At 28.2% G+C, this 11,655-nt stretch overlaps 1 long non-coding RNA gene across 3 annotated transcripts; it reads right to left on the reverse strand.

The window, feature by feature from the left end:
• Positions 1-9,276: 9,276 nt before the first annotated feature.
• On the reverse strand, positions 9,277-11,648 carry LOC143206688 (uncharacterized). Of its 3 annotated transcripts, none has more exons than XR_013008499.1 (4): positions 11,535-11,648; positions 10,809-11,477; positions 10,451-10,757; positions 9,277-10,238 (listed from the first exon to the last, which is right to left on the reverse strand). It is a non-coding gene; the product is annotated as an uncharacterized LOC143206688 (long non-coding RNA). The 3 variants fall into 3 exon arrangements; XR_013008500.1 differs by lacking the exon at positions 9,277-10,238 and having other exon boundaries at positions 10,416-10,757; positions 10,809-11,081; positions 11,155-11,477; XR_013008498.1 differs by lacking the exon at positions 9,277-10,238 and having other exon boundaries at positions 10,416-10,757.
• Between the last annotated feature and the right edge of the window lie 7 nt (positions 11,649-11,655).

Below are 11,655 nucleotides of genomic sequence, written 5' to 3' on the forward strand. Positions count from 1 at the left end.
AGTTATGTCTTTCTTTTCTTTCGATAAATTGACGAAAGGAATTATTTTCATAAAAAATTAATTTCCTGTTCTTTATACATATTGATGCGTTTGTAGCACATTTTTCAAATAACACTATTTCATAATATTCATAAGCATTATACTATTTCACATTTGGTACAGGATATAATAATCTCATATAAAATAATCAACAACAAAAAATTTAAGTTTAACAAGGGTTGTCAAAAGATTATTTTTCGATATATTGTTATTCAGAATAAATTCGAAAACTTAGCAAAAAATAAAAATGGTTAAAAATTGAGAAAAGGTTGCACTTTGCACATTAACATTTAAAAAAATCATAACCACACTGTGACCAACAATTGTTTTTTAGCTTATTTCTCATTCTTCGTAGTTACGTAGGTATTTAGACAAAAAGCTCCTAAAGACTATTCAATTTTCTACCTGAAATATAGAGCAAAACATATACTGAAAAAAATACACTGATTTTCATAAATAAGTGCAATATCGAAATTCTGAACCTTAATTTTCTCTTTTGCAATATATCTCACAATATGCTTATTACCGAGCTTGTTTCAGTGTGTTGCTTCAAAAAGCCAGGTCATTTTTAAGTTATGCTTTTCTTGCGCATCTCCCTCATAATATGCCTGAAGTATTCAAGTATCCTCATATAGCCTTTTCTCTTACTAATGAATATATATTCTGATCATTTTGGATTATTATTGTCATCACAAAATTGCAAATTTGAAAAATCTACAAATAAAGCACTAAAGTCTGGGGCAATGATTCGCCAAGTTCAATCACTGAGGGCGCTGAAAATGCTTCATTTGATTAGTTAGTTTAAATTTGTTTTATAGAAATATGTAGAGAAAATATTATATTTTGATTGGTCCTCCTTTTCACTTGACTACCCTATGACGCCACATCCATTGGCCAATAGCATTCAAATAAAACCCACATTTAATTTTTAAATAAAAAATTTAAATGAAAAATTTACATAAATATAATAAAAATAACGTAATATGAGTTCATAAATATAAATAAGAAAAAAGAGTTCGGTACTCCAGGCAATATAATCAAAATATTCATCTATAATGCCTTCTCCCTTTTTAATATTTCTTTAGTGCTATCAATTTTATGAAATCTGTCTTCTAGTTTTGTTAATACTTAACAGACATTATTAAAATTTTATCTTAAAAGTCATTATAGATTGGATAATTAAAATGATGAACATATATGTGTTTTTTAATATATCCCAAAATAACTAATAAATAGTTCTAATAGATCCAAAGAAAAATTCTAAAAAATATCCGTTAATTCATTAAATATATTTAAACTCAGCCAAAATAAATTTGTCTAAGGAAACAAATCCTCTAAGCAAACTAAAGTAGCAATTACATTTTCTAATATCTAAATCGATCCTAATTAACTATTACCTTTTACACATTAACTATAACATTTTCACCCTATCACTTATGTCTTAATAAGTAGGTTGACTTTCTGTAAAAGACAATATAAGCATATAATACGTAGATAGTTCTGAATTTCTCATTAAAATGCCTTTGATATACACAAGATGTCGGTGATGAATTTGTATTGTGTTTAATCCAGCAAATGTAATATTTACTTTAAACGATGTCTCCTTCCTGTGGCAGATTTAGGTACATAAAATGTTTCACTCTCAGAACGCAATAAATCAATTTTTATATTGATTAATAATTTTTGTAACAATTGACGTAAATTAGAAAATATGCACAATACCAACTGAAAATTTCCTTCTATTTTATGAGATCCAAAATGGCTCCAAACACTTAAAACAAAATCACTTCCAACAACAACCTTAAAAAGAATTGCGTTGGCACAATTTAAGTGAACCAATCAAATGCTGTTGTTCTAACAATTTAAATAGGATACATTAAAAATCATCGTGGTCCGGTAGATAGACTATACTACGCTGGCGCGCGCGTCCCCAGTGTTAGAAATATTTGAATATTCTCAGTATTGCTTGAGACGTCATGAGTTGGGCTGTGTATCTATAACCAAACTTCTGATATCGAAATAGTCTTCAGGCGTAAAATATACTCTCTATTAGTTATTAAAATAAAGAGTAACGTTCATAAGTTTTATATTAAGCTATATATACCATACATATGTATATATAGTAAAAATGACTTAAAAAAAACATTAAGGTTTAAGGTTAAAAGAAAAAGACAGCATAATACTAAATTTTTATATTATATTCATCTATATATTTTAAAATTTAATATTAATTTTAAATTATAAATTAGAGGATATAAAACAATGAACCTTAACTATGCCATAAAGTATTTACTAAATTACCACATATTTGAATATACAATACTACAAATGTATTATATATAAATAAAATTTTATAACTTTCTTGTAGATACAGTCCTTTTTACACTAATTACTAATTAATTACAATACAATAAAAGTTGCAATAGAAAATTTTCGAATTTCTAAATAAACGCTAGGTTAATATACTTCATGGAAAAAGGGCTTGCCGTCTAAAAAAATACCACCATAATAATTGAAATCAAAGACTCTACTACCTAAAAATACAATGATCAATTTTCAGGATTAATGATATGCAATATTTTCCTGCACTTCTGCAAAGCCTATAAACTGGACGATTAATTGAAATTACTTAAATATATAATTTCCTATTACCTTGTCAAAATTCAATTGTCGAATATTATTATGGGATTCATATCTTAACAAAAAAAATTTATATGGACAGACTGAAATTAATTTTTTGCCTGTAACCCTTCTTGACTTATCATACCCTACCTAACATTCATTCGTAAGATAATAATCATATCAATAGTATTATGGCAAATACTAACTTGCTGATAATTTCTTATACAGTGGTATATAAGTTTCTTAACTTATTATTTTCTAAGAAATTCTTTAAGCAATTTTTTTTCTTTGTCATCCTGTGGCTTTCAACCTTCAAAACCTTACAAATTCTTAAAATATAGATTAGATTATTTAACATCTATCTTATGGATCCGACAAAGATGCTGCTGAAATTCAGTAGGTATGGATACTACAGAAGGCAGATGATCCTTCTTGTTATCGGCTTTAGTTGTGCAGCAAGCTCATGGTGAAATATTTCTTTCTCTTGCTACTAAGTATGTCGTATTACAAATTTGACATGTTAATTTACTTTCACTGCAAAATTTAAGTCATTTAATTAATTTATCCTGTTTGTAACAACTGAAACTAAACCTACCTTTGACTCTCCATATTTTTAATTCTGTTAAAACGCTGAAATGTTCAAAACTAAAAAGCCTTTTTTTAAGTAAAAAGGAATATCACAATATAACTTTAAAAATGCCATATCAAACCCTTTAATAGTTAAACAAATAAATGCCCGACGTTTAGTCAAAGCAATACGGTACATCGCCATTCCTTTTGAGAAACGCTTGGCTTGCAATACCATACAGTGTTGCCAAACCTAAGGGCAATACTATATTATTTTTCTAAAATAAAATAAATCCATAAAGCAAATAGCCTAGCTGTAAATTTGGCAACATCGATTTTTAGCATTTCGGCTTGCGGCGAGTAGATTGCGCCGACGAATATACGAATATTTCCGAAAGTAGCTGAATGTCCGGACCACGATGATTTTTAATGTATGCTAACTTAAACTAGCCAACCACATGTTGCGATATCATCATGACATTAATTATTATGTTAATAATTTGTTTTAAAAAACGCTGAAATAATACATATTATTCTAAGAGCAAATGCTGTTGTTCAGAAAAACATTGTGCACATGTCATTGAAACGTGATTCGCAAAACATTTTTTTTTTGTTAAGTAATATGGTTATAAAGACAAAGTATGGTTGTAAACAAATGACTACGTGCCGCCGAGCCAAACGATGAAAACTATCAAATAATCGTGCTGGACCGAGAGCTTCCGAATAAAATCGAATATGCCATGAATCATTTCGATCACTAGAAATGACCGCAAACTGATAACCGACGGCCCAAATAGTTGAATTGTTCAAGTCCGTATTCACCATTACACAGTTTTCATTTGTATAGCAAATTGTTATAAAAATTATAATATATATATGGCTTAATTAAACCACAAGAAAAAATATGGTATCACTTAATGAGTGATTTGTAATGTACAAAGAACAATGTTTCCATTTAGAGTATAATTGATAATCTTTATATAAATTATTTTAATATTAATACAAACTCTTTAGGGGCGAGTTTAATTTCTTAATATAATCTCGTAAAATTAAACTGAACCGAAAAAAAAGCGGATTCCTTTTTTTTCGGTTACAAATGATTCCTAATTTTTATAATAGGGGTACCTTTTAACAAAATATTAGGGTCATATAAAATATCCTTCCCCTTGTTTTTAAAGCCCCGTCAACTTGGTTTTATTAAATCTTCGAGGACAGACTTCGTTATGCGCTTCTACTTTTATGCGTTCCTCGTTTTTTCTTCAGTTCTGTTCTCTGTAGAATGTGTTTTATTTCTTTTTGTATTTTTTTCAATATCTAAATCATATTACCTTGATTAGAAACATACAGTTGATGATATTTATTCTCAAACTAACTGGTTAACTAACAATTCTAATTAATTCAATAGCAAACATTAGATATTAAAGTGTGCTGTAATATGAGCTTTGTTTTTTGGACGTTTTTCATTTCATTTTTTCAATTACGAAACAATTTGTCCAACTGTGTTGTTCGATTTATAAATAGTACTGTTTTTTTTTGTTTCCGGATTGTAAAGTATTTTCAGCATAAAATTTCTCATGTCTTTAAGTTGATTTAATACCATTATTGGATAATAAAAGTCGTCTAAAGAAACGGTTCCTGCAAACTGTTTTTGTTTGTAATACTGTCATGAAATAAGATAAAACGTTGTATTTCGGAATATTAATTGCTTTATATCTCCATCAATTCTTCATAGACTTTTTTCTAATATCTTAATTTATGAGAAAAATATTATTCTCAAAAGACCTTTGCAGACTTAGGGTGTATGATGCTAAATATTGTATTATTAAAAACAATAATTAAAATACTTTTTTTTAAGAATGGCAAATACGGATACATCAGTGTATGCATTTATATACTTAATTGAAACACTTATTATACCATATAAGTTCGTGTAGTTTCGTTCGCTTAAATATTTTGAATTAAATATTTGAATATTATCTAGGAGCTGTATTGCTTCCGCGTTGCTGAGATTTAATAATCTTCTTCATTGGCTACGTAAATTATCAAAGAAAATTGTTTTGGCCAAAGGGATTACTAATCAGTTTCATGTCTTAAGGCAACCCCCACTATTTTGAACCCATTAGTCCAAATATTCTTTACTATTAACTGATAAATCAATCTATTTGAGCTTAGATCAAGTTGGGAGTAATTTCCGACTAGCCAGTGTAATTATTTCGATTTGAGTAGTAGGCGTGTCGACTGCCGAGAAAAATGTCGATATTTCGATATATCAATATGTTAAAAAATATCGATATTTTACAAAAAATATATAGATTTATTTTTTTAAGATATCGAAAAATATCAAGAAAATATCGATATATCGGTGAAAAAAATATCGCACAAAAATATCGATATATTTTTTAAATGTCTTCATCCTTCATTCATCCGGTATACCCAATTTTGAGTACGATTTGGTCAGCTGTGTGAGTAATGTATTGTTTCAATTTAACCTACCATCGAAGGCAAAGAACTCTTTATTCGGAAGTTCAAATTCGATATCACAAAATTGATATGGGCAGATTTATAACTACTAATTTGTATTTTTTAGTCTCTAATCCATTTGTAGATCTTCTGGGCTGCCATTTCATAACTATAATAATGGCTGTGTCGTAAGTAAAATTTCCGAGCACTTATTGGTCATTGTTGCCATATCAGTAGTGTGGGCCAGATACAAACAAAACAATTGATGTGTTTTTAAACTAGACAAGTACATACAAGAGTGGCTAAATGCTTTATACGAGTGTAAGGAGAAAAGTTCTCAGCCTTACAATATAAGAACTTCATTGGGTATAAAGTGCTTCACAAAAACAAATTTCTTCAAGTTACGGAATAGACGGAAGTCTGACAAACTTCATGATCGAGAGGAAAGCGGGATCTCCGAGCAAATCGCACTAAAATTCCCATAGCTTTCTACTGAAAGATGATTTTCTTCTTCTTCTTCAATCAGGTTTCTTCTCGTGTCATCCAGGTAGTTAGTCAAGTTATATAGTCAAATGCATAATTTTACTCACATAAAAAGAAACCACTTACTAACCAACAAGATGTATACAATGCTAACATGAGTGACAGTGCATCTAACAACAATTTACCAAATCGTTATTGAGATGATGAAAACTGAGCCTTCAAATATGAATAGAAAGACTCCAAGTCCAAAGAAAGAGTCATCACAAGCATTGTGATCAAATACGGACATCGATTTGTAACTAGGATATTAAAAAACTTTGACCTTCATATTTCCCACTGGACTTTTGAATCTGCATAAGTTTAACTAAATAATTGGCCAAACTAAGAAATAAAACTTCGGGCACACGGACGGCATTCCTCTGATTTGCCCAAATAATAAACAATATAACAAAAACATCGACCAGGGGTCGAAATTAGACCATAGTATTTTAAATTTATTATGTTTCTCACATAAAATTTATTTTAAAAATATTTTCAACATAAGGTCAGAAATATATTTGATATATAATATTAGTTAATGTAATATATGTCTGTATATTAAAACATATTAAGATATTTACAAATTACCTCAAGAACTAACAATCAGTAAACTTTTTTAGACTGCATTATTTACCCTGAATTTCCTTTAAGTTCAACTATTAATTATATTTTCACCAAACGTACACATTTAGCTAATTTATTTTTTACAATTTAAAAATGTATATTAAAGGAATGTTTTATATAGTAAGGAAATCATTAAATGAATATCATATTGTTACATATATTATTGCATTAAGCATTAAACACCCTAATATGTATCAATAATTTAGAATGTTTACAAACTTACTGATTATAATTCTTGTTTCCTTCTATTTGTCCTACGTGTTCTACCTATGCAAATTATGTAGTTAGTTTGATTTTAACTGCTGCATATTTTCATTATTACATTTATGTATTCACATAACTTATGTTTTTTATCCATATTTTCACCTAAAATATATTTTGAAAACCAATGAATACACCGGGTTGATTAAAATAATAATTTATTTACCAAAATGCTTAAAAAATTACGACGTTCTTTGCTTATTTATTCCACCGCATTATCTTTAAAATAATCGATTTTTTCCTGTCAGTAGGTATATTTATTTCAAAGCCTCATTTTAAATAAGCCTGAAATTTCGTCGTTGTAGGTAACTCATTTTTAATTTGCCTTGTATAGCTTTTGTAAAACTATTGCTTTCTACTTTGTCTTATGTCCTATATGGGAAGTAACGAAGTACTATATCTCGCCAACAAATGAGAAATTAAAATTCTATGAAGCTATTTATAATTATTAAAATTCTTTGCAACATTCATTTCAACTCTTGATGCACAAATTAATACATTTATTATCTGCAATATTCCGTTAGTGCTTTTTGTTAGGAAATGTATTTACTAATGAAACCTGAAATGAATTACGAGTTAACAGCACTAAAATTTACAGAAAAATCTTAAGAAAAATAATAATAACCTTAATAATATTTCTCTTAAGCAAGAATAAGTTTTTTAGCTGTTCTGTGTTCAGCAAACTACAAATTTAATCAAAAGTTGTTCGAGGAAATCCTTGTAATACAATGTAAACAAAAAGGAAATATGATTCCTATTATTTTCCAATTTTGTTCCTCTACGTTAGGATAAAATTGTCGCATAAGTCGCGGTCTTTTTTCTCAGTTGTATATGCCTTCCGATAAAACAGGCACATTAATTTGTTCTCTCTAGAAAATAAGTAAAAATTTAACTTTGCATGTTATTCTTAATTTTTTTTACTTAAACTTGCCACAACTCTTTAATAGCTCCAACAATAATCGAAAGTAACACAAAATCTTAACCAACACTATTTAAAATTAAATAACTTCGTTTAATATTATTTTAACACACTTTTTTCCGTTTTATTATCGTTTCAAATATATAAAATTTGGAATTTGTCTTCCAACTAAAAATTGCTCTGCCGGCATTTTGGTGAACATCGATTTTAAAAATGACGCGCCCATGCTTGATTTACTTACGACATAAACGACGAATAATCTACCGTATACGAGTTGGAGCTGGCAATGAGCCGGCAAGAGCCTAAAATATTAGTTTAAATATTTGTGTCCTTCATCTGACGGGTTATTCCTGATTGCTTGATTTGGGCGCATTTTGTTTTCTAGCTTTTTTTACTCCTATATATCTAGTATAAGTCAATAAGAAAGGAAATTAATTTAATGATTATTGCTTTATTTGGAAACATTGTTCTTTTTTACATGTTCTTAAATACTTATGTTTCATAGTTTTATGTGGTTATATATCTGTATAACACGAAATCTAAATCCACCTAAATATAGTACTCGTTACAAAATAAAGCGGAAACATTCACGCAGGCATGGAAAGTCATTAAAAATATAACTCATCCGAAAGAAGACGATTACTTTTTGAAGGAAACCTTCAAAATTAGAGTGGAAAATATTTTCCATTAGAAGTTCATCCGATTTTAATTCGCCCAGTTTAAGACTTTTTTTAAACTTCTTTCGGAAGTTAAATAGGAGCCTTTTCGGATGGATATATTTTCTGTCAGTGTTTTACTCTCTACTCTTTTAAAAAGAACGTTGTATAATTAAGGATATATTTTTCATTGGTTCCCATTTTGAAACATCAAAACCATTGCCAAAAAAATGTCATTCAAATAAGTCAATTATATTCAGTAGTGTTTTTTTATTAACCTTATAAATCTAGACATCTTTCTCTGTATTGTTTTTTTTTGTTATTTTAAGATTTCTTTTGTTGTTCTTTACGTATACGTAAAATATACGTTTAAAATTTTAATTAAAAAGTTTAGGTAAGTTTTCTTAGTGTGTTTATCATGTTATTATTATAGCTACGTGATAACTGCATTAAATAGTGTTATTGTACAGTTTTTACCTATGACGATATTATGATTTCACTAGTGTAGCTTAGTGAATAAATAAAACAAAAGAACAATTATATGTAAGCTATAATAAAAAGTCGAACCGTATAAATAAAAATTATATAATAAAATTGTTGGCTTTTATACAGGGTGATATATACACCAAATATTTAAGGTAACTCTAAGATGTAGATATTATAAAATTTTGTTATTTAAGGATTTCAATGTCAAAACTATTAAATACCTTACTGTTATCGTTTGTTGACTATATACATATTTTTTCTTTTTAGATATGTTTATCTACCTCTGCAATATGATTGTTATTAATTAATAATTGTAAATACGAATTTTTGTCATAAGGATGTATCAATTATAATAAGTGATATAGAATTAATTTACAATATGTTTCTGATTTTTTATACTGTGACAACTATATTTGTGATTAATTAATATTATTTGTTTCCTGTTTAATTGTAATACTGATATTAAATGAAGTGTTGTTATAATAAATTAATGTTGTTCAAATTGATACATCCCTATAAATCTTAGATCATAATTGGATTGTGATGTAATTCAGTATTAAAACGGTTTTTTCGAATATGGTTTTATTTATCTAAATATTTTTTTTTAATTTCAATAATCTGTATACAAACAAAAACATTAAAATAACTGAATATGATGCTGAGGAACCACTAATCAATGACGACGAATCTGATATATGGATACCGAATGAATATGATGCGAATAAATCAATAAAAAGTGATAATGGAGCTGAAGTACTAATATTAAATGAAAGAAAAATTAATCTGTGGTGGTGGATCTGAAATTCTAAACTCTATATAAACTTAATTAATATATCCTAATGATATATGAACCTAATCCACCTAATTAACAGTTTTATATCTGAGTAATGTATTTTACTTTCATTAGAGAGCATTATTTATATTTCACGCTTAGTTCTTGTTTCCTTCGATGCAATATATCCTTGTAAAGTCATTATGATATTACTATATTTCTCTTTAATTTGCCCTGTTACTACCTGTATACATCTTTCTTGATGAAACTACATTTAATCACTACATTCCCCTTAATGCATTTGCCATATCTGCAAAACAGTTGGTATTATTTATCTGCTCATAAATGTTAAACAAATGTTCATGTATATTCTGAACAATAACACACGCTCATAAAGTTTTCACACTTTATAATACAATTTTCTACAATTAAATTATATTAATGATATACTGACCTTTATTTATTTCCTCTTTCATCACCCAACTAACATTCATTAAATTTTATTCAATCACTATCACTCACACTGTGTTTATTTCCAATATATCCAAAACTTGCTCAATATGCCACCATTTGTCAATTTCTTCTTCAATGAGTCTGATCGAGCTCACACAAACTGAAGGTGTTATTTTCAACAATGCCCCTTTCCATAAATCCAGACAGTTCTGGTTTGAATATCCTTCTCAACCTAAATGTCTATTACATTTACATGTCTATACCCCATATCAACTCAATTGGAATAAATATGCAGTGATAGGGAGAAAGACATAATACTTTGTGGTCATAACATTCAGTAATCTGATCTACCATGTATCTTTTCTCAGAATTATTTCTAAAAGAGTAAATTACATAAATTGTAATTAAATATTTCATATATGTTTACCGAGTAGCAATTTGAAATAATTCATTCTTTAACATGATTTCCTTGAAATTTATTTTATGTATTTTAAGCCATTCCTTAATTGCAGCCTTCATTGATGATTTGTTGGAATTTTCCCCACCAATGTACTGATGGTGCATTGTACATAACAATAACTGATGGTTCCTCCAAGTTCTGTAAAAGCTGAATTTCAAGCTCCTACAAAAACAAGTTATGGTTCATGTCTCATGGTAGTCACCCTTGGAATAAAACCATTCCTGTTTCCAGCATAAAGAACTATATATCGTCAATGAATTATTAATAAATTTTATGACTAACAAGCCTTTTCAATAGTTATTCCAACGTTTACCTTTTTCCATCAACTTTTGTTGTCTTTACACTACATTTATTATCATCTTGTCATGACCGAACCAATGTACCATTCTGAAATATTTATCTCTCTTTTAAATATATAAATTGATATAATAATTCTTCCTTGATTTTGTTATATGTTTTTACAAATTGTATTCCTTTAAAAGCAATCTCTGGGAGTGCCATTAAACCCCTCCATGGGTTATCTTTACACCACTTAAATCCTATATTACCCAACAATGTATGAAGATGTTCTATATCCCTCAAATAGCTGTATATGTTTTGGATTTTTATGGATTCTTTCCAGACTAACAATTTTATCTGAAATAAATGTATTAAATTATGTTTCTATTGAAAAAACTACTTACTGTTTCTTACATTTTGTATATCTGATTTATGATACAGCTAACATCAAGCTGATCTTGATTCTTCACCAGTTTCGCAAAGACACGGCATAGACACGGTTTGTTTTTAGTGAATTAAGGTTATATTGTTTTTA

This window comes from Rhynchophorus ferrugineus, unplaced genomic scaffold (genome assembly GCF_030347505.1).
Source record: "Rhynchophorus ferrugineus isolate W39M unplaced genomic scaffold, kcgeb_rfMv2 rfM1, whole genome shotgun sequence".
Classification (NCBI taxonomy): domain Eukaryota; kingdom Metazoa; phylum Arthropoda; class Insecta; order Coleoptera; family Curculionidae; genus Rhynchophorus; species Rhynchophorus ferrugineus.